This window comes from Falco cherrug, chromosome 5 (assembly GCF_023634085.1).
Source record: "Falco cherrug isolate bFalChe1 chromosome 5, bFalChe1.pri, whole genome shotgun sequence".
Classification (NCBI taxonomy): domain Eukaryota; kingdom Metazoa; phylum Chordata; class Aves; order Falconiformes; family Falconidae; genus Falco; species Falco cherrug.
In genome coordinates this window covers 64,368,578-64,390,122 of record NC_073701.1, presented here as the reverse complement: position 1 = coordinate 64,390,122, position 21,545 = coordinate 64,368,578, and the positions used below count along the sequence as shown (strand labels likewise).

The window sequence follows — 21,545 nt, the reverse complement described above, 5'->3', positions numbered from 1 at the left end:
GTCCATTTTGAAGCTTGCCATGAGGAAAATCACATTCCTTCCCTACCTTGGCTCCTGTTGTCACTCAGTGGAGGAGGAATAGGAATTCTCTGCCCTGTGCTGTTGCACTGAGCAGACCAGGATCTGTCTCCATGGGCATAGCTCAGTGCTCCCACCCTACCGCTGGGCTAGGCACAAGTCATTTTATCAGAATAGAAGAACATAAGTGTTGTCAGACCAAAGGCCACAGCTACCTCAGTTTCCTGATTTTCCACAGTGCTCATAATAAATTATGACAGTTTCCCCAAATTACTGACCAGAAGCTTTCACAGGTTATTTTGAAGTCTATTTATACCTCACATCTATAATGCGAGGTGGTCAGAATGTGGGGAGGGAGGAGAAATTTTTTATGTTAAAATGTCATAGCATATCTTCCCCAGGGAGGACCCAAAAACCTGTCCAGCACCAGTGAAATATTAATTGCATCTACCCTGCTCATGTTGTTTTCTGCAAGGGGAGATCTCTAGCCTCTGGGCCAAGTCATGCCCATCAAGCTCCTGGCTGGCCTTTTCCAAGGCCACACTCACCTTGCATCGATACTTGGCCATGCTTTCTTCTGGGATTAACACGGCATCTCTCTAGCCCTAGGAAAAGAGTTAATTTTCAGTGCCAAATGCCTGAAAATGCAGCCCACCGGAGTGGCACTTGTGTGGCACATCCTTCCCATGAGATCCTGGGAGAAACTCCTGAAGGATACTTGAGGTTGAGGCGTGCTGGGATAGCATTGGAGAACCATGTAGGGCAAAGGGAGGTAAATTTGTCAGGAGTCATACAGCCGACAAAGGGAAATCCTTCAAGTCACCCCTGAGCGCCCCCAGGTTTCATCTCACAGGGAACTGGTTGGTTCAATCCAAAAGAAAACCTGGGAGAGAATTCGTATTTTAGGTATGTGGCTGGTCAATCTTTATGGTATAAGTGTGACAGGGACAAGCTGGGAAAGTATTTTTTTTTTCATAGTAGAGCTAACGCACAGAGAAGTAGGGCTAGCACATAAGTCAGAAGCTGCTCCTGCCCTGCTCCCCAGGCTCAAGGCAGGATTTAGGTCACTGGCCAGCTGGAAAACAGCACTTCCCAGAGATCCCAGTGTTGTTCCTGGCCTCCAGCGGTGCCAGTTTACAGAATCAAGAGGGAAGTAGCAATAGGGCTCAACTGCACGAAATCTGTGTCCTATTAAATGTCATCAGCTCTCAGTGATGGTGTCCCATGCCGTGTTGTAGGGTACCGGGTCAGTGCTACCATATAACCCAGAGTGGTTGGCTCGGATGGCACGGCTGGGTGGCTGAGGGCATCTTCTGCTGGCGCTGCGGGCTCTGGGTGAGGGTGTCTGTACACAGCCAAAACACAGCTTTTTTTCCATGATTCTTGAGGGTCTATGTGTGGGTTATGGGAGAGTGCAGTCTTTATTGTGCCCGCTGGGGTCCAGCAAGACCCAAGTCACTTTTCACTAGGGGGTACACAGGGAAGGGCCCTGCATTTTGGGGCTGAAGGTGTATCTCATCCCCTTTACAGGTATTTCTGGGCAGCCAGAATGGGTGCTGCAGATTTTCACCCTCTCTGGCTGCCTGACTCTACATGTGGCAGCAGCTACAATTTTTTTTTCAAGCTTGAATTTTTTGGGTTTGGCTGCAACTTGGTGACAGACGTAGGAGCTGAGTGTCTCTACATGATTTCAGAGAGAGTGCGAATTTCAAATAGAGCAGATGCTCTTATCGGACCAAATCTTACTAAGGCTTCTGTACAAGCCTGGGGGTGCGTGAACATAACCAGACATGTCCTGGGCAGGCTTATTGAGAGTCCGAAAGTGGAGGAAAGGGTATCAATGTCATAAGAAAAGCAAGGACTTTGAGGAACTGCCTTGAACAAAGATGCTTGCCTACAAGGTGACACCCTGGAGTCATGTCCACAGCTGGTTCCAGCCTTTTGTGTTTCTTAAAAATGTTCCTGCACTCCTAAAACATATTGTTTACAAAAGAAAATCAAAGAAGAATTTAAATTCTTAAATACCTCTACAGACCTGGCTTCTAATTCACCTAGGTTTCGGTCTCCAAATTCCTTTCTAAATGCAAGATTTTGGAGGAAGCAAGGATTATTGCTTCCTCTGGTTCTTCTGCATCCAAACAGCACTGGAGCAGAACCAGGCTCTTCCTGCAAGTATCTTTTATTGTATTTTTCATTGAAACTAAATCCGTGTGGTTTGATTCCCCAAGAGTCCATAGAGAGCTCCAGAGCACGATGAAAGGCACATCCCAAACTGTTGTGTTCAGACCTGCAATGGATGTTACCCATCCCGCTGTGTGTCCTCTGGCTTCAAATGAGAATGAGAAAACGTCTCATTTAATTGGAATGTGTTTTATTTTCTATTAAAAACATCCATCTATAAGGGCTGAAAGATGATGTGGGTCATCATAACTGGTACCCTCCTCATCCTTGCTGACATCCACACGCTGCACACCTCAGTGAGCTGCCCAGCGACAAGCCTTCACCAAGACTGGGGAAGAGGAAAAGCAGGAGAGAAATCGCTGTGCTGCAGCTGAGGATTATCCGTGCATGCAAGTTGGCCAGGAATATTAGGTTTTACAATTTTTCTTTTCAAGAAACTGTATTTTTAAGGCTTGTGGGTTATCAGAGGTGCAGGTAAGACCTGTGAGCACATGATGTTTTTTAAAAAAGATGTGTCTTTAGGAATATTTCAGAGATTTTCTGTCATATCAGGAAGGAGTGGATCCCACAGAGCTGCATCCCTGGAGAGTGAAGAAAAGGGATGTGCCAGGAGTGTGGCCACAGGATTTACTTTGGAGTAAAAGGCTCACTGGAGCCTTTACTTATAGACTTAATTATAAGGTGCAGGACACTGGTGTTTTTCAGCAGTGAATTCTTCAAGCAGTTTATAAAGCCAGGGTACTAGTCCTCTCTCCATTTTAGAGATGGGGAAACTGAGGCACGGAAGCTGTCACTCATCAGAGGCCAGCCAGTCCAGAGTAAAAGAGTGGTCACCTGCAGGCAGGACATGAAGTACTAAAGGGTCATGGTTGGAAATGAGATAGAAAATCCACTTCATGAAAAAAAGCTGTTTTCTTCTTTATTTATTAACCCACAGCCATGTCTTGCTCAACAGTGTCCTGGTAAGGAAAGTATTTATACACGTTCTTTCCTGATCCCTGGACTGAGATACTTAGTCCCAAGCTCATTATGACCTTAAATATGTTACCTATTACCTTTAATGGCATATTGTAGACTCCTCCACTCGTATGCGTTCTTATTAAACGTGCTTAGCAACCTGGCAGTGAAGAAATAAAGTGTCAGCTTCTTCAAATTAAAATAAAAAATCAATTATGCTCTTAGGGGCAGATGGAGATTAAGCTGAATACAATGTACATTTACACTGTTGTGGAAGCCAGGGCCTTTATGTGCAATTATTGTGGCATTTCATTCTTAATCTTCCTCCTTAATACAGAAGGAGCCATTAAAAGAGTAAAAGCCATCCACGAGCCCGTTTCACAGTCAGCTTCAGAGAGATGCTTCCAAATGCATAATTTTTATCTTTGTTCTGTAAATAAAAAAATTTTACTTATATGCCCCTTTAATTCTTCACTGCTGCTTTTGGGGTGGTGGTGAAGGGGGGCTGGAAGGAAGGAGGAGAAGGTCAAGTGTATAATTGCAAGATTAGTTTTTGTTGCAAGGGGAAATGTTTGCCAGAGGAACTTGAGCACAAAGCATGTCATGGATGGGCTTTTGGGCTGTTGTGGGGATGTGCCAAGGCACTTCTGCCCACAACCCACCAGCTCATATATCTGATTCGGTACCAAAACCATGGAAGTCCTTGGGCTGGCATTTGAGTCTGCGGTGCAAGCAGGGCACATGGAGAGTCAGAACAACTCAATATTTTTCATATTGTGATACAGAATTCACTCAACGTATAGCAACCACTCTGATCCCCCGTTGGGGAGCTGCAGCAATGACGAGAAATTGTTTTAATCATATGCGAGCTCCTCATCTTGGCTGTCAGTCAGGGGTTTTGGTCCTGTTCTGCTATTACAGACACGTATTAAAGGGGAGGGAAATGGAGAAATGACTTGTTCAGCATCACAAAGTTGGGCCGAAACACCCTTGTTATGTGAAAGCTGTAACCACTGTGCTGTGCTGACACACCTCTGAGGTCTACACCCGTTGCCATTGCAGCCTTTCCCTAGGACTGCATGTCTGTGTGTGAGAGCTCAGCCCCTCCTGCCTCAGTTTCCCCAGCCTCCCTTCCCAACACGAGCTTGTAGAGGTTAAACAAACCAGGAGGTGTTTTCCTGCTGAGGAAAAGCCTGTAAATACTCAGAATAAATAAGGAAGCTGTTCATAAGTGGTAGAAATGAGCAAGTTCTTGAGATGGGAGTGGATGTCTTCCACAGTGCAGGCATGATCAATAAGACTCGTAGCTGTGAGCCTCAGTATTGAACCTCAGTGCTGTGATTTATTGGATATAACATGTGCTTCCTTTCCATTTACTGCTAAGGTGGAAGAGCTATTGTTTAGTACTGAGACCACGCTTTCTAGGCGTTCTTGGGCTGCAGACATGATGTACTGGCTCCGATTTCCAGTCAATGTTAAAGCCAGTAATTGCCCCTCTGCTAAACAGGCAGAAGCCCTACACAGCAATTTCTGTTCAACAGGCAATAAAAAGAAATAAAATTTGGTAAATAAGTTGCAATGAAGACTGTTCCAGGTGTGGACTTGTGTGGGTCTCCACATGCTGTGCGCATCCTGGGCAGGGAGAATTCAGGGATGCCCAGCCCTGAGACATCCCATTTGAGAGGTGATGATCGCTTTGCCACTGTATCCCTTGAGCTGCTGCAGAAGGGGTACAGCAAGGAGCTGGCTTTTTACCTCTGCAACCACTGCACGCAGGGCTGGTGCTGTCAAGAGGTGCAAAGCAGTGTAAGACTGTAACCTGATGAGTGTTTTATGGTTCCCAAGCCAGTAATCTCCTTGCTGTTCACAGCATTTAAGAAGCAGGACTTTTACTGTGAAGCATAACGAGGGAGTTTAAATTTTGGATTAACTTCACTTATGCTAATCTCTTCTTTAGATCATGCCTCAAACACCTGCTTTCAAAGCGCCTGGCGCTCGACGGTAAATCGGACAGAAAAAAGGGATCTGCAAAATGCAGCCCGATGTGATATCCCTCTCCAGGAGATGGCAGTGTGAAACCAGGCTTTCAGCATCCTGATGCCAGCTTCCAGGGACAACTTCTCTCTGAAATTAGAGCTGATGAATAAAAAGGAGACCTTTAAAGGTGTAAGTTAGTGACAGCCCTGGCCCCAACACAGTGTTGGCTCAGCTGGCACGAAATAAGGTCCTTATGGTATCTTTTCTTTTTACGAAGATTGAGTATAAGGTGGGTTGAATGCTGTCAGGCTTAAAAGCTGAAGGCCACGGTTTGTTGCATGGAGGAGAGAAAACACAGAGTAACTCTGCCAGGAACCCAGAAGCAGTCCCTGCGGAGGGGAGATGTCCATGGCAGAGGAACAAGCAATAGGAGCTGCACTTGGCAATGGAGGTGGCCCCGGATACCTTCATCCACCCCCAAATAACGCCAGTGTCAGCTGCACAGCCTTGCCCCTGTATGCAGTGCCCTGCAGCAGCATCCTAAAGCAGGCAAATACCTCCCCAACCTGGAGCTCCTTTGGTTATCAACCTGGCTGCTACCAGATAACTTCTGTCCAGTCTGATAGCGTTTATCACAGATGAACCTCCAGAGCCTGAGGTTTGCTGTTTTTTCCTGCAGAAAGGTTGGCTCAGATCCTACTGTTTGCACTATCTGCAAGGCCAACGCCGTTTGCTCATGTCCATGAACATGTCTAGGCACTACGTGCAGATACAGACCTCATCTCAGCACCGTGTAAAACCTGTGGGGTACTCTGAGTCCTTCAGGTGCCTGGATAAATTTGGGCCAGAAATGGATAGATACCCAAAGGCACATCCATCCACAAATCCTCTAATGTCCCCTGGGACATTTCTCTTCCCAAGCCAGGAGAAAAGACAGGAATTGGGAATGTTGATGCTATAACATGTGTGTGTGCATGCATGCTGGTGTCTCTTCGTGTAAGGGATCTTTTCACATCCCCACCTCTCCTCCAAAACCCTGAACCTGCCAAAGATGACAGCCTGGGAAAAGGAAGAGTTTTTGTGTATTGATAATCTATCCCAGAGATAAGGAACAGCTGATATCTGATCTAAAGTAATGGGACTGTCTGAATTCCACTGGGCTGGACATGTTTCTCCTCTTCATCTGCGGAAAACTTGGGATATGAACAGTTATATCCTTAGGAGGTGATCAACAGAGGCAAGGGCAGATGGACGGTCATCACAACTTGGGTACTCTTTGTTGAGGTAACACTCTTTTGTTATCAGTGCTATTTGCATAAAAGTGTTTCTGTTAAAAAAACCACCAACCAAACAAAAGAATTCAGACATGAAGCTTCTATTGCCAACTTGGAATACATGTCTGGGTGTCACACAGCTGCCAACAGATGTGACATTAAGCAGCACGGATAGCCATGGAATTAATGTAGCCAAGTTGCTTCTTATCCGTTGAAGATACATTCCTGAAAACACAGTGTCACAGAGCCTAAAACTGTGTAAGCAAACCTTTGTGAGGAGCAAACCTCAGTGTGTTTTTTTCACCAGGGATTAAATCAATTTTTTATCTTGGGATACTATACTAGGACAACTCGGTATTTCTCAAAGTGATTTCTTTTTCCCCATGATGCTCTAAGAGGCAGTATTAAAATGGAATCTCTCAGCTATTGCTGCAGCTCATGTCCACTAAACCAATTTGTATTCTCAGCTATAAACAGGATCCAAAGTCTTTGCTGCCAACAGGATCCATTACAGTCATCTTCAGATCAGACCTGATATAAATCCGCACCTTTTCATTCATATTTGAAAGTCTTGTTGTAGCAGCCACTTAGAAAACACTCCAAAGGGATTTTCTTCCTCAGCCTTGATTATTATTTTTTTTAATCCACCTCTTTGAACACCGACCACAGAGCTAATTTAGAGCACAAACTCTTTGCATAAGGATGATGCTTTCTTCTACAACCGTATGTACCGGGCCAAGTGCATTGTCAATGCTTCAGAAATAATATCTCATTAAAAATAAAAGAGGGTAGGTCAGAGAAATTCAAGGCCAAGAGGAAGAAGAAGCTCCAGAGAGGTCAGTGAATCCAAAGATCCAGCAAAGAGCACTTAAGTGGGGATGGAAATATAGCACAAAGGCATCTGGTGTCAATGGAAAGGAGATGGGGAACCATTTGAAACACTGTGAGAGATGCTGTGGTTGTGTCCCTAAGCTGGATGACAGTAGTGTCACCCAGCACCAGCTTTAGAGCAAAATATGCTGCAGTGAGAGGAATCTCAGTGTAATCGAATTTAGAGCAGGTTAAAAGGAGAGAGAACACAGACCTCATGTTTACAGAGCATCTTCTTTTCAAAAGTATGTCAAAAATCTGAAATGTCACCATGCTGAAAATGTCAACCACTTCTACGATCATCTGGAGAAACAGGACTTCAGTGCTTTCCTGGCATCTGTTGGCTTTTTGGTCTTATTTTGAAGTTCTTATATAGTTCCCTTGCTGTTTTGAAATCCCATCCAACCCAAAGCCTAAAAAATATTAACTGCTTGATTTGTATGTTTTACAGGAACTCTGCTGGAACAGGAGGGGCTGAACCCATCTCCGTGACCTTTCAGAGATGGAGTGAATGGCAAGAACGTGGGTTGCAGTGAAGAAATGCACTGTCTGCAATATTTGCTCTTTTCTCCAGTCTTCAGTAGCTTCACAAATGTATCCCAGAAAAAAAATCACAGTTTTCTTCATCCTTATTGCACTCCTCACTTGTTTTCTTGCACAACCTCCCTGTGGTGTGCTAATGTGTCCGTGAAAGGCTGGTAGAAAAGAAAGGGTATGGGGAGAGTGGAAGAGAAACTGCTCCTGCAAGAAGGGATGCTTGCAGGGTGATGTGGAAACTTCAAACCTCGACTCACAAATGACCAGAGAAAAGCGAGCGGAGACAGTGATTGCATCTGAGCCTGTGGCGTGAGATGCAAATCTGTCGGCCCGGGCGTGGAGGCGGACACACCAAGCGTTTGGGGTGAACTTCTGGGTGGAAAAGACAAAGCCCAGGGCTGGCTGCTGCCCCCCAGCAGTGCTTCCCCTACTCTCTGCTCCCCTCCAGACCTGTTGAGTATGTGTGCGCTGCGCCAGCCCTCAGCCCGGAGGATGCTCTGAAAGCATCCACTCGCATCTTCAGCCCTCTCAGGAATGCAGCCCCTGCCTGCCTGCAAGGAAGAGGAATTTGGGGCTCCAAAAATCCTCACTAAGAGGCATTTCGCAGCCCCTGAGCAAGGCTGCAAGGCAGAGCGAAATCCCTGCAAAATACAGCCCTGCTACTGAGCAGACCCGGGCAGGGAAAGCTGCGGAGCCCGCCGGGCATTCCCGCTAGGAGCATCCCGGATAACCCCGGCTGCAGAGGCGGCTTGCATCCCCATCCCGCCCCTGGGGGCTCTCCTGCCCGCCCCCCCCCCCCCCGCCCCCCCCCCCCCCGCCGGAGCAGGAACCGGCGGGGCGGGGGCAGGGGCAGTGGTGCCTGGCCAGACTTTTCCAGCCCTGCATCGGGGCTGATTTTCTCGAAAGAAAACCAAAACCAACCAAAGAAAAAAAAATTATCCGAAAACTCCCGCAGTGTGTCTGTACGTGCCGCTCCCCCCCCCCCCCCCGCCCCCCTCAGCAGAGCGCGCACACCGACCTTCAGCCCAGTCCCGCCCTGAAGCCCCTGTGACCGTTACATATAGAAATAACCAGAAAATAAGCGGAAAATAACCGAAGGAGCAAACGACTGAAAGTTGTGCGTGTGCCTGCGCGCCGGGCGGGGCGGAGGGTGCGCACCAGTTGATTTTGCATCTTGCCGTGTGCCTTCCCCTGCTTTAATTTTTTTTTTTTTTTTTTTTTTTTTATGTGTTTTGATCTATCCTCTGCAAGAGGGAGCACAGAGGTAGCGCAGGAGCGCGGCGGAGCGGCGGGGCCGGGCGGGCTGGAGGGGCCGCGGGGTGTTTTCTCCTTTCCCTTCGCCCATCTCCCTGCCTGGAAGTTTCTTTGCGACACGAAATAAGGGGAAGCAACCGAAACGAAGGGAGAGCGGCGGGGAGGGGGTCGGGGCAGAGCTCCCCCCGCTTGCCCGTGCTGTAAAACGCTCGGTGCTATTCGACGGCGTTTAACGCGCGGCCAGCGGGACCGTCCGATCGCTGCGCCCTGCCCCGCACCGCGCAGCGCTGCGTAAACCCCGGCATCGCTTCCCCGAGGGGATTGGAATCCTCCCCTCGCTTATTTAGTGCATTTCCCCAGCGGAGGCACGGGGCGGGGCGCGGAGGCTCCGCGTACGCGCAGCGCGCAGGACTCGGGGCGATGGTGGTTGGGGTGCGTACGTGATTTTTTTTTTTTTCTTTGAAACTGCTGGAAAAGGTCGCTGAAGGAGTTGGCTGCTAAAAGCAAAAAAAAAAAAAAAAAAAAAGCCCTAAAAAGAGCGGCAGGCATGCGCACTGCGCGGATGCCATATTGGAATGAGTCTGCCGCGAGTGCGGGCAGAGGGACGGGTCGGCTCCGCGCAGCGCCGCGCACCGCGGGGGTCTCGCTGCTGAGGCGCGGGAACAAAAAAAGAAAAACACCCCAAAAAAGCCAAACTTGCTCAGGTAAGGCACCGCGCCCGGCAGCCCTCCCCCCTCCCCCGCCCGCCCCGGCTGGCGTTTGCCTTTATTTTATTTATTGGCTTTTGCACCGCTTGGATGGAGAGTGCCTTTCCCCTTTCCAACCTATATTAATTTTTTTTTTTTTTTGTCTTTTTTTTTCGAGCGGGGAACGCCGGCTGTGGGTTCCCCCCCCCCCCCGCCTCCCGAGGGCAGGACGCGGTGGAGTTGTCACGAAGTGCTGGCGGGCGGCTGGGGCAGGTCCCCGGCGCGGCCGGTACCTGCACTCGCTGCCCCGCTCGGTGCCGCCGCTCCGCCGCGCTGCGCCCGTGCGCAGGGCGCGGGGGACAACGGCCACATTGGCCGTGCCCGGGCACCTCATCCCGGGGGTTTCTTTTTACCTCAGCCTATGGTATTTTAGACGCTGTCCTTTCTTTTTTTATTTTCTTGTTTTTTCTTCTTTTACCACACCCCCCCCCCCCTTTTTTTTTAAAGTAACATCGACCGTGTTTTCGTGCTTTCCTGAGAAAAAGCTTGTGCGGCCGCCTTGCAAATTTACTAGGCTGATGCATGTCTCGAAAAGAGTTATTTTGGTTGTGCGGGTGGGTTTCTTCTGAATCTGCAGGGGAGAGAGGAAAAAAAAAACTGCTGCAAAAAGCGGGGGGGAGAAAAGAAAGCAATCAGCTGTGCCAAAATGTGCAGCCCTGATCTATACATATTTTCCCGTAGCGCTCCCGAACTGCGGTAAATGAATATTTATAAAGCTTGTCAGTTCAACATGGCGGGTTAAGGTGTCTTTTAAAAAACTGAAAATAAACATTTTGAGAGGAGAAAAAGAGGGAAGGCGAGGTGCCGCACGTTCGGTTCAACTCTCTTTTGTTGCTCAGGGAGGTGCGCTGGTGAATTAAATGCGGAGGGGAGAGGATGGGATATGTCCTCGGGGTCCCCCCCACCCCCCTAGCAGGACTCAGTGGTGGGAAAAGTGTAGGGCATTTGTGTGTGCTGGGAAGAAACCTCGGAAAGGGGCACGCAGACTTGGGAGCCCGGCCGATTTGCCTTTGCCAAAATTGCAGACATGCCGTGAGAAAAAAAGAGCAAAAAAAAAAAAAAATGTCGAGAGACACAGCGATGATTTTTTTTTTTTCTTTGCATTAACAGTAGAGATGTGGTGGACTGAGATGTTCTGTTGGAGCTGTCAAGCCTTTCCCTGCTCGCCTCAGTGTAGTCAGCTGGGGATGTGGTTTGGGTTTTTTTTTTTTTTTTTCCCCTTCTTGTTTAGCAAAAACGCTCTGAAATTGCTACGCAGGGAAATTGGGGCTGCCAAACAAGTGACTTTACCAGTGCGTGCTGCCGCGAGCGTCGTCTTTTTGCAGAGATACCCTAAAAAGCCCACGATGATGGAGGCGAGTCACAGCTTTTGCAAAGCGAGCGACTGAGAGTTTGCCAGGAGTTTTCAGGGAGTTTGTGCCCTTCCCAGCCGCTTTTGCAAATGTGTTTTCCAGGGGAGCGGAGGAGTGAGGCTGCCTCAGAGGCAGGAGAAGCTTCCTTGTTCCCGTGCAGAGGGCACTTCGTTGCTGCTGTTCTGGGATCGTTTCGTTGTGGTTGCAAGATGTTAACTTTGGAGCATCTGTGTTTCCTAGCCGTGGGAGGAGATGGGATGCTCCAGCATCGGGGGCTGTCAGTGCCTGGGTGGGGATGGAGGAGCCAGGGAGGATCCTGGGAGCTGGGGGGGGGGAGAAGAGAGCTGATCTGCCTGCCCATTCCCCTGCACCTCTTGGAGCTGCTTTCCAGCAACCCACCATGCTTTGATTTAGCAGGTGTGGTTGAAGATGCTTGCTTGCATGCCTTGTCACGCAGGTTGATGTTTCCCCTTCCAAAAGGGCTCTGCTCCATCTTCCCACCCCGTTATCCCCCACCTTTCCCCAGCCCCTGCCAGGACCAAGCTTTCCTGCTCACATTGCAGGGGGTGGTGGTGGTGGTGGGGCAGAGGAGAAGGTGCTGTGTGGGAGGATTGTGATTTCTTATCAGAACAGCAGAAAACAGCATTAATTATAAGCAGAGCAGCTTGGAAGGTAGCTGTCACACAGTGGTGGCACTTGGGTGGCAAAACTGCAGTGGAATGGTGCCAGCCTGTGGGATTTTCTGTGGGGCGGGAAGGGATGGAGACGTTGTGAAGTTGGGAAGCTAGCTTCCCCCTCCACCCCTCAGGCACCTGTCCATCCCCAAGTTTGCTGTCCCTTGGACAGGACAGCTTTTTAAATCAGTTTGTGCCCCTGGTGCTCTGAGGAAGAAAATGTAGCAGGGTGACCTGGTGTCTGAGCAGAGAAGCAACTTTGCTTGTGTGTTGTGGACGTGGGGGGGGGGGGGGGGGGGGGGGGGCGGAAAGGGGAGTGCAAGGGTCTCGGGAGATCCCTCTGTACTTGGGTGATCACCCCTCTTCTCTCGCCTCACTTTTTTTCCCTGTGCCTTGGAGGGATCTGTGTGAAAATGGAAAAATCAGCCCCAAATGGCTCTTCCCTTGCAGACGGCACTTGCTGACAGGCACACCTCGCTTCACATCAGCGTTGACTCTTTGGTGCTCTGCAACCAACACCCCACCCAAGGTGGGGTGACCCCCCACCCCCTGCCCTTGTTGGCTTTTTACCAGCCTGGGGACACCCACATCAGCCAAAGGGGCTGTATGTATGGGACTGCTTTGCTCCCCCCATCTTTGCCTCTTTCCCTCAGAGAGGGGGGGGTCCTGTCTCAGCACGCAGCCTGTGCACACCCCACACCCCTCCTGCAGCACCGGCGAGGTCACGTTAGGGTTAGCTGGGGTCACACTGGGCAAACCTCCTCTGAGGACTTTTTTCCTGCCGTGGCAGGGGGATGCTGGCCAGGATTTAGTGCAATTTGTTTTTTGTCCCAAGAAGTCTTCAGGTACAAACAGATTTGATTGCCTTTGCTGGGGGCAGAGGAGGAGCACGTGAGGCAGGTTTTCTCTCTGGGCTTGGGACCCTTGCCTGGGTGAGTAGGGATGCAAGTGGCTTTTTTTTTTTCTTTTTTTCTTTTTTTTTTTTTTTTTATTTTTCTTCTCTCTCCAACAGATCATTTAGAAGGGAAGAAAATATTCTCACAAGTCTAATAACTTTAGTGCTTATAAAGGATTAGGTCCTAATAACTCCTGTGATAAGATGGAGGCTCGGTGTAATCTGTTACTAAGTGAAAATCTAAAAGCCATTTAAATAGATAGGACAAAGAGCTATCAAGAGACTAGTACATTGTAAAGAACACAGAAATACCTTTTTAATGTTTAAGGGGGCATATGGGGTAGTGGGACAGTGGATGCATTATAAGCAAGACAGTATCATTTCATTTACATATTGAGAAAACATTTACAGATACTCAGCAGATGTTAGAAGGATGTTGCAGAGGTGGAGAGCATGTTTCACACAGATGTAAGAACATCTGTAGAAGACAGTATATAGTTACTTAGCTGTGATTATGAGTGATAATTGGCTGGCTGGACAGACAGTTGACTTTTTAATGAAGCATTTATTAGAACTTTATGGTAGTGTTACTAGGAGTAGAATAAACACAACCGTCAACTCTTTAGACTGGGGATGCTTTTCCCCCACTCTTGGCTTGTGCTGTGCTGAGTGTGCTGCTGGTCCATGAAGTACATACTTGTATTTTGAGTCACTGTTTCTGGCCTTCCACAGGCATGGGGATGCTGGCCTGATACAAGAGCATCAGTGAGGGGATGTGACATTACCTTGCTGAAGGACAGGACATGGAAGGATGCCCTGGAAGGGCAGGACAGGAAGATGGTGTCTTATTTGTTCTTTTGCTGGCTAAACTCATGTTGGTGTGGGGTAGGGGAGGTATGGGGAGCGGCCGAGGGGCTTTTCAAGGGTGGTGGTGGTTGATGGTTATGGCTGGTCCCTGACTCTGTCCAAGTGACAAAGTAAAGGAGTTGTGGAAAGCTCCAAGACCTGGGACAAGTGAGCAGAACTTGGAGCAGAGGAGTCAGAGGCGTGTTTCTGAAGGTGTACAGAGGAAGTTACTGTGGTGGCCACAGAGTCCACATTTTAGATGACCTGAAGGCGATGGAGGTGCCAGAGGTATTTCATTACTGTGAATATTATTAGCACATCAGAATGTATCAGCTGGTGCAACAGGGTTGTCAGTGCTGAAAATGAAATGCTGTTGTTAAGAGTGATGCTATTTACAAATACAGAGTTTGTTCTGTCACTGTCATGTGCTGGTCCCTGGGAGCGGGGTTTTTTTAGGATTACAGTAGCCGTCGGTACCTTGTCGATATTTAAAACTCATCATTTGAAACTGTTGATCTTTGCATGACAGTCATCTCTGATGAAACCAGTCAAATCTGTCCAGTGGGGTTTTTTGCCAGACGACTTCTCTTTATTTTCTGTGATTCAGGTGTGACTGCTACAGTGATTAATAAAAATGTTTGGGTTGCAGAACAGGGATATGCAGAAATACGAGCAAAGACTCTGTCACAGACATTTAAAAAACCTCCTGAAAAAGTTTTATTTTGAGATTGCCCTTGGTAAGACCTAAACAAGGCATTTTTGAGAAGGCTGGTTTGGAAAATGTGTTCACAGTTACTCAGTTTTTATGAAGCAGAAGTGTGTGTTCTAAAATTAAATAGTAATAAAAAGAAAGAAAAAAAAACCCTGCCCAAGCAGTTCTTGACAGCTGACCCAGAGATCATTTCTGAGTAGGTGTGAGGCTTAAAAAAAGGTATATGCAGAATCCTTGCTATTTTTACTCTTACTCATGATTCTTGGTTTCATGATTAATACTCTTAACATCATTGGGTGGCTTGTGCAAAGGAGCCCTGTTTTCCTGGGTGAAGTCCTGAGACCCAGTTTGAATATAAGTTATTGGAAAGTTTTGCGTTTATTTGCATGGTAAGAAAGATAAATTCCCTCCACTAAAATCCAGGAGGTGGCATTATCATTGCCCCTGGAGCGCAGATCAGACACAGTGACTGTGGGCTGAGGATCGTTAAAGTCAAAGGAGCTCTAAGTCCCTTGCAGAGACTTCTGGGTGGGAACCAATAGCTTTCCTGGATGCATTAAAAATCCCCTTTAAAGAAAGGAGAAAAAAAAATAATATTTAACTCTTTCTTGGAAGGTGTTTTGAGGAAGGTCCAGGGTAGGAGCTCAGTGCAGGCGCAAGACCAGACTCCGTGGTGCACCATTGCGTGGGTGATGGTGGGGCATTAAACCTGGGGGTCCTGGAGCAGCTCACATGGTCACCATAGCATCTCTTAGAGGCCGCTTGTGGAATGAAAGGGAATCCAATTTGTCTTTTCTTAGAGAGACGGGGTGGAATTAGCCCTGAAAATGTGACTTGCAGGGCTCTGAATTAGTGTCTTGTGGAATTTGGTTCTGGGTAGACCTTGGCAGGGATCTGCTTGCTGGCTGCCCTCACAGGTGCTTGGCGAAGGGAAGGGTCCTCCTCTTCCTGCTGTTGTACCAAGGGGTGGCACGAGATGGCTGCAAGGGCTGGATCTTTTCTTTTTTTTTTTTTTCTTTTTTTTTCTTCCCCCCCCCCCCCCCTTGTGTTGGCAGATCCTGCCCGTCAGTGAAGCTGCTTCTGGATGTAGAGCACTGAAAGAGATGTAAGCGTGTGTAGGATGAAGCCCAAATGCTGATCAGCTGTGCTGTTTCGATGAACCAAACAGCGCCAAGACCTAAAATGTCATTTTTCCTAAAAAGTGTTGGAATCAGATGGCAGATGTTTCCTGGATTCTGGTTTGCATCTTGTGTTTTTTTTTAAATTTTTTATTTTATTTTAATTGGAAAACGGCTCTGCCTGCTTGCAAAGCATCACAACATAGAAGGCAGAACTGATTGCCTTGGGCTATGGGAGTTTTTGGCTGATGAGGGATTTCTGGATTGGGCCCTAAATTAAGTCCATGAAAACAGTGTTTTGTGTTTCCTGCTGGATGACTCCTATCGCTTGGCTGATTGGTCCTGTTCAGGGTGTCTGACTGATTTGTTTTGATCCACATGGCTGCCGTTCTGAGATGATAAGCATCAGATGAGATGTTGCGGGATGGTAAGTGGCTGCGTGTGTGTGTTCAAGTCACCCATCTAAAAGGCTTCCTCCTTTCAGCTCTGTTTCGAACACTGAGGTGAGAGAAGACAGGGAGTTGCAGCAGCATGCTGCTGCTGAGCTTGCTCCCAGCAGTTTTTTTTTGCCTGTTGTAAAGGGGGTTGCGGATATTGAGTTGGTGTTTTTCATGGCCCTGATTCAGATAAGAGCTTTAGAAGATGCCTAATCTTAAATATGCTGTGTTCCCAAAGTAGTTGGTGTATGTTGGGTCCTTAGCATGGGTAGAAGTGCTTTACCAAGGTGGGTCTGCATGGTGGGAATTGCCTGTTGAAACATGGAGAAGGTGACAGCCATCTTGTAGGTAACAGAACAGCTGGAAATGAGAAGGATTAGTACATGGGGACCTCAGTCACCCTGGCCTGACACCTTACGCTGACATTTCTACCTATGGAAAGAGGATGGAAAATATCAGCGCTGTGACAGGAGGGGATTTTACAGCTGCTTGGAGTGAGCATCAGTAGTGCAGGCGTGGGGCAAGGGAGAGGCAGTCGCTCGCCTTGCCTGGCTGCTGGTGGCAGGGCTGTGGGGTGGTTTGGGGCTGGATCTAGGTGTTGGCATCTGAGTCTGGGAGGGTCCCCCAGCCAGCAAATGTGGGTGCTGAGGGTGGTATCGTGCCATGCGCATGTGCTCTGTGGGATGCTGAAGGTGAGGATGCCCGGTGTTAGCAGGGGCGATGGCAGGGGTCCAGGCAGGGCAGTGGTGCCTTCTAGCCCTTGGTTATAAAACATCCAGCTCGCTCAAGAGAAGGGAAATTTAATGAAAAAGCGCTCTTAATTTTGGAGGTTTGATCTAGTCCACGGTGAAGTTTGTGGCAGGTTTTTGCTTAAGTCCAGCTCTAGGTCCTTCAGTTACATGTACCCACAGGGCAGCTAAGAGGGGGATGTGTACCCGTGTCTATGTGCCTGCCTGTCATCTGTCTCTCTCTTGTTGTTGATTTTTCTTGCCTAATACTGCAGGGCTTTTTGCTGTAAACAAGTTAGTTTCTCTAATTAGGTTTATTTTACTTTCTGTTACCTTATCTTACTGCTATTTATCTCTGTGTGTGTCTTGGACTCTGGGGTATGCCAGGTAGGGAGGATAAGAAAATTGCTTTGTGAAACAGGTTTGTCTCTGTTGGCATAAGAAGTTTGAGGCGTTTGGCACCGGTGCAGGAGGAGAGGAGAGCAAGGACCTGCTGAGTTACAGAGGGCTGTCACCACCTCGCCTAATCTCTTTGCTGCTGTGCATCTTCAGAGAAGTTCGGTTCCTGTCCATCTTCCCCTTCAGGATGGACAATCCCGACCGTCCCTGCTCTGATGGTTCTGTATTTTCCCATTTTTGCATATTTTCCATCCAGGCTTAGTCATTTATTTTCTGTGCTGCTGCACAAATGGTGCCGATGCTTGCCTTCAAGAGCAGAAGGATCAACCCTGTTGAGTGGCTGGAGCAGGAGGCATGGGAGGAACCTCCGTGGCTTGTAAAGACCATCTCTTACCCCAGGGCAGGATGAACTGTACCAAGATCTGTTTCTGGGTAGATCAGCATCCTAACCCCTCCAGAAATAAAGGCTCTGTGCCCTTCCCACAGTCTGTCCCACTTCTTCACCAGATTCATTATTAGCAATTTCTTCTCACGCCCAAATCAAATGTCCCCTCCTGCAGTTTAAACCCAAGCCTTCCTCTTTGATCTACCAAGAACGTGGAAAATAGATTTTATACTTTTTCCCCACTCAGCTGTTTTTTATATATTTGAATATTGAGAACATTCCTAGTTCCCCGGATTAGATGGGGTTTGTTTCTTCCACCCCAGAGCACATCTGAACTAACCCAGCGCTGTGCAAAGCAGTAGTTTGCCCTTAGTAAAATCCTGTGGGGTGTTCAGTATGAAAGAAAAGTTGTCACTTGATATAAGTGAAAACAGTTGGTGAGGGAAGCTCTCAAATAAATAATAATAATTAAAAAAAAGGACAGAAATTTGGAAGAAGTAATCCTTAAGAGGTTTCCAGCTGGTACTTTGTCTGAGAAGAGAGACAGGCTCTTTTTCTAGGAGGTGAAAGCTGTTCCTTGATGTTTTCAATAGCCCTTCCAAACGAGCCTCCTTTTCCATTGTGCAGATGCTCAGGGGTGTGTAAATATTGTGGCAGGCTGCCGCCAGCAGTGCATCCTAGATCTAGTCCCACGGGGCTGAGTCACCCTTCACCCTGCTCCACATACAGGGCCGGTACCATATGGCATCTGAGCATCTCACTTCAGTTTGTTTTCTGGCACGTTCGGATGTCTGAAATTGTAGCAGGTGCTGTGCAAGCACAGGCATCCTCAGAGGGTTGTTCATCTCATCTGAATTTCCGGTGTCCAACTTGGACCACACTGATTATCCTTTGGAGATGCTTTCTTTCGGTTAGCTGCAGATGGTTGGCTAGGTAAGGCAGATCCCACCTGAGGTGGGTAGGATTGGTGGGCATCATTTCTTGTAGTGCTGTTTCATGGGGATTTGCTGTGCTGGAAAACCCCAACGTGAAGTCATCAGTGGAGTTGGGACCCGGTCTGGTATCACCTGTGTCCTACCTAGGCTTTTGCTCCATCTGCTCGGACCTGGATGCCCCCATCTTACCTGGTGTAAAGCCATGTGGCCAGGTGAGAGACATTAGTGGGGGTCATTAAAAAATGAAGTGTTCTGGAAGTAGAACAGAAGAGGAGACAACTGGAGTCACCATCTCAGCTCCAGGGTTGGGTTGAGGCAGGGCACGTCTGAGCACAGTCCTGTCTCATTCCCTGGGAGCCTCAGCACCAATTGCTGGAGTTTCCCAATTGTTCAGGCAGGTGGATCTGGTCTCATTTTTCCCAAACGGTTCCCTTCATCTCTTTGCAGTGGCTTTTTCATTTGTGGTCCTGCAGAAGGCTTGAAAATGGTAAAGGCTACATGAAATGGCACATGGTAGTGCCTGGCTTTGAAGGGGCTGGGTGAAATCAGCAGATGCCTTTACTTTCACAGCAAGAAAGTCTGCTGGGGCCATGCCGTGTTCAGCTTCTCTCCAGCTTGGCTGGAAGAAGAGATGTGGATTCCTTGTATCCCAGCATACCTAGGGTTGAGCTCTGGAAACACAGTGAGCCCTGGGGCTGCCCATGGACTCACCCTCCCACGGGGCATGTCCCTGGTAGGGGCTCTTCACGAGGGGCACAGGGTTGTGCTGGCAGCCCTTATTGCGGCCCTGCTGTTCTCACCAAGTGGCTCTTCACCGAGACGTGCGACCATCTCCAGTCAATGGGTGTTAGTGAATTTTGGAGGCAGGGGCCATGTCGTTAGGAAAGCAGTGGGATTTCCACTTCTCCACTGCTCAGGACTCAGCGTTAAGTTGGCACAACCGATGCACTATCCAGGCAGAAGGTTTCAAGGATGTAGGATCTTTTTTGCATCCTCTCTTCCAGGAGCCTGCCTTTTTTATGTCAGTCCCAATTAACCAAGCATACATTAGAGGGAGAAAATAAGTTTCTTGGGGATAACTCTAAGGGAGAGCCCTAGGGTGCTGGGTCTGTGTGTGTGAGACCCCTCCCTCCAGGGGCTTACTCCAAAGGAAGGAGAAGCCGGGTGGAGTCGGCAGGAGGTGGAAATATGAAATGGTGCGAGGAAGCTGATGCCGGCACTTACACAAAGAGCCAATATTGATACAGATGACAAGGCAGCATGTTTGAAATAATGGTGTGGCTGAGACTGACAGCCGTGGGAAGGAGGAAATAAAAGAGGTGCTTTTTGATATTGGCTGGCTTTTTCTGCCTGTGAATTAAGAGTCCGGATCTGAATTAAATACTAGGGGAATGGGAGCTGGATGGGGGGAGAATTGGATGGGTTTGAACCACCACTGTGCAGAAACAATGAACAAGTGGTCTGAAACCAGGGAATTTTCCCCCTTCCCTCCTCTTTCAAATGTATTTCACAATATTTTCCTTTGTGTTCCTGCCTAGCGTAGTATCACCTTGAGACTCTTGTGCTGTTGTCTCCCACACCATGGTTTACGTGCTGGCAGTGTGGCTTGTGGTCCTTCACTTGGCTTCCAGTGGACACACGTTTCTTCAGCCTGGCAGAGAAATGGGAGCACGGTAGTGTGTGCTGCTTGTTTAATGTTGATGATTGCAGGCCAGTCGCTGTGCTACTGTTAACAGTATGGCTGGGGACTCTGTTTGAAGTGTTAATTAGCAGCAATTAATAAGAAGTGAAAAATTAATACCCTATGTCAGCTTTCTTTGCTAGTTAGTTGTATCAACACCACGGCTCAGAGCTATCTTGAAGCTGGTGTTTGCATAAAGGTGGTCTTGTTGTCACATAGTATTGAGAAAATACTTAAATGCTCTCCTGCCGTAAATGGTAAACTAGTTATTCCCAAAATAAGAGGATAAGCTATGGCCTCTGACAGATCCATTTTTCTTGGGATGCAGTTGCTCTCGACATGACGTTTCAAGAACAGTAAGTTGTGCATAGCTAGAGTGAATAGTTAGACCAACAAAAATATTGATGGCATTGTTGAACCTGGCTGAGAGGTTCTGCATTGCCCCCTTTTAATCGAAGTGGCTCAAGCCCAGCCGCAGAAGTGGCCACCGAAGATGGATCCCAGCTGTGCTGCAGACACCTTTGTCAGGTTCCTGTTGGTTTTCCCATTTGTTTTCCATTTCTGATGGAAACTCCCTGACACGGGGAAACAGGCCTTTCTCGTGGGTCTGGTGGCAGATTTGGGGCTTGAACTGCACAAGAAGCAGCAAATACTCTCATTGTCTGATTGGGCACTTTCAGCTTTTCATCAGCTCATAACTTTGTCCTATCATCATAGGAGCATCACAAGATTTAACTACGCTACCAGGAGGTTTATCTTTCCTCTTGGTATTTATGTTGTTACCACCGAGTTCTGTTTGAAGTGATTGATTTGTTGTGTTTAAATTGATCTCTCTGTTTCTCTCCATCCTCTGAATTTTTTTTTTTCAGTAGACATCATTGTCTAGTCCTAGGCAAAAACGAAAACAGCTGAATCCATGCAAGGGTTAGCTTCAGCTGACTCCTCCCCTCCTCTCACAATTTAACAAGCTTGATGTAAAATCCTGATACTTAACGAATTTATTATTAATGATATTTACGGAAGTATTCTCTACCAGAGGAGAAGTGGTTTTTGACTTTCAATAGACTGATTGCTTCTAGTTTCATAGTTAATTGAAACTTAATATACACTAGGGATGAGTGATATATATGTTCTGAGGTTAGCTGCACTCAAAATACACATAGTATATAATACACTTAATTCATTAGCAAGTCTCATGTCAACAAAGAATAAAGATGAAGTGCTGTAGTGGCCATCGCAGTGGGGAAGTGATCATTATTATTTATGGAGTGCTCAAAGTATACTAAGCACTTTGCAAAGAGACCAGCAAGCATATTGCTCTGAGTTGGTTTACGGTCTCCTCTTTTAAAAACACTTTTTTTCTCTTTCATTAGCAGGTTCCTTTGGGGTGGGGAACACAAATTGCTGATGGGGGTCTAACTGCCCAGACAAGCTTCAGCTGTGGGTTGTATCACTTGCCTTGGTAATTTGCTTCTACCAATAATGCTTTGTGAAACAGCCATGGTTTAATTGCAGTCACCACAACACAGTTGTGATCACTCTAGCAGAGCATCCCACCATGGTTCAGTT

The 21,545-nt window shown here is 47.7% G+C and overlaps 1 protein-coding gene across 1 annotated transcript in view; it reads left to right on the top strand.

Moving 5' to 3' along the window:
* Window positions 1-9,648: 9,648 nt before the first annotated feature.
* SFMBT2 (Scm like with four mbt domains 2) overlaps window positions 9,649-21,545 on the top strand; it is a 122,523-nt gene continuing 110,626 nt past the window's right edge. The window contains exon 1 of the mRNA XM_005446200.3: window positions 9,649-9,772. The gene's annotated coding sequence lies outside the window, so the exon portion shown is untranslated. The remainder of the gene's footprint in view (window positions 9,773-21,545) is intronic.